The sequence below is a fragment of the Quercus suber genome, unplaced genomic scaffold (assembly GCF_002906115.3).
Source record: "Quercus suber isolate HL8 unplaced genomic scaffold, Cork oak 2.0 scaffold_225, whole genome shotgun sequence".
Lineage (NCBI taxonomy): Eukaryota > Viridiplantae > Streptophyta > Magnoliopsida > Fagales > Fagaceae > Quercus > Quercus suber.
This window is the reverse complement of record NW_027069683.1, coordinates 679476-680959: the sequence shown is the minus strand read 5'-3', so window position 1 is coordinate 680959 and position 1484 is coordinate 679476.

The window sequence follows — 1484 nt, the reverse complement described above, 5'->3', positions numbered from 1 at the left end:
AAGATCCCAATTTGGTGATGATGAAACATGGCTTAGTGAAGAAGTTCAATGGGGTTTTGATTGAAGGCACTAAGGCAGCGCAAGCGGCTGAGTTGATGTTTCTCATCATTATGGGAATTTTTTTTCTCAAAATAAGATATTTAAATTAATTCCTCACTTGGCATATCAATCAGTTTATTTATTAGTTGCTAATGTGTTGATGTTACATGGATTGTCTTGTCAGTTTCTAAAAACCCTTGTAATAAAATGTCATATTTGAAAGCCCTATTTAGGGCATGGATTTGAAGTTCAAATTTTTTATCCCACTCTATATTTTACAAATAAAAACTTGAAACATGACATTTATTTAAATATTTGCTAATTTTATGCCTTTCTTAATTTAGTTACCTTTATTAAATAAAAGCTTAAAAATTAAAACACAACAGTCAATACATCTCCACCACTAGGCACGGGCGCCACATCCCCACTACCACCCCACTAACCATTGCTGGCTCCACTAGCAAAATATAAAAATTTAGATTGATTTGCAAACAATCTGAATTAAGTGAGAAAAAGAGAATAAGAAATTTGGATTAAGTGGACAGATATCTAATACTTTTGTTTTTGTGACAAAGTTTATCTTTGATTTACTATTTTGTTTCTGTCTGTTGAAAAGATTGTGGTTGATATGTCACTTCGTGATATATATTTTCATTTCAACCACAATCTTTTCAACGGATAGAAGCAAAATAATAAAGCAAAAGATAAGCTTTGTCACAGAAACAAAAGTATTGAAAATCTGTCCAGTTCATAGTAAAGATTTAGATTTGAGAAAAATTAAAATTTTCACTAAAGCAATAACATTAATTAAATTCATCAATGGTCAGCTATCCAAACTTTATTCAAATAACAATAAGATAAAATCAAAGAAAAACTAATAAGTTTCTTTTTTTTTTTGATAAAAGAAAAACTAATAAGTTAAAGAGATATAAGGTGAGACTTCTACAGAAACCCAAAGTCTTCCTCAAACTCAAGCCACATGCATGTGATTCTTGAACCAGCTACACTTCACACACTGTAATTAAATCGAAATATTAAATTTTGCAAAATATGATTTTTAATAGATAAAATTTGAGACAAACTTCAGTTTTGTAAGACTTAGGCCCTCTATCCCAAAATTTACTAAAAGATGATTTTTAATAGATAAAATTTGAGACAAAATTTATGGCCTGTTTGGATGTTTAAAAATGGAGGGGGAGTAGAGTAGAGGGAGGGAGAGTAATCCAATTACCTTGTTTGGAAGTTTTTTAAGGAATGAGGGGGAGGGGTTTGGAGGGATTTGGAGGGGTTTCAACTTCTTTTAGCCTCCCATTTTTAATTCCCCCAAATTGGAGAGATTTGGAGGGGGAGTAGAGTACATAAACTATTGACCAAGTAAATTACCTAATTTACCCTTATTATATTAACAAAATTACACAAGGGGAAGGGCTAATTACTCCCTTCCC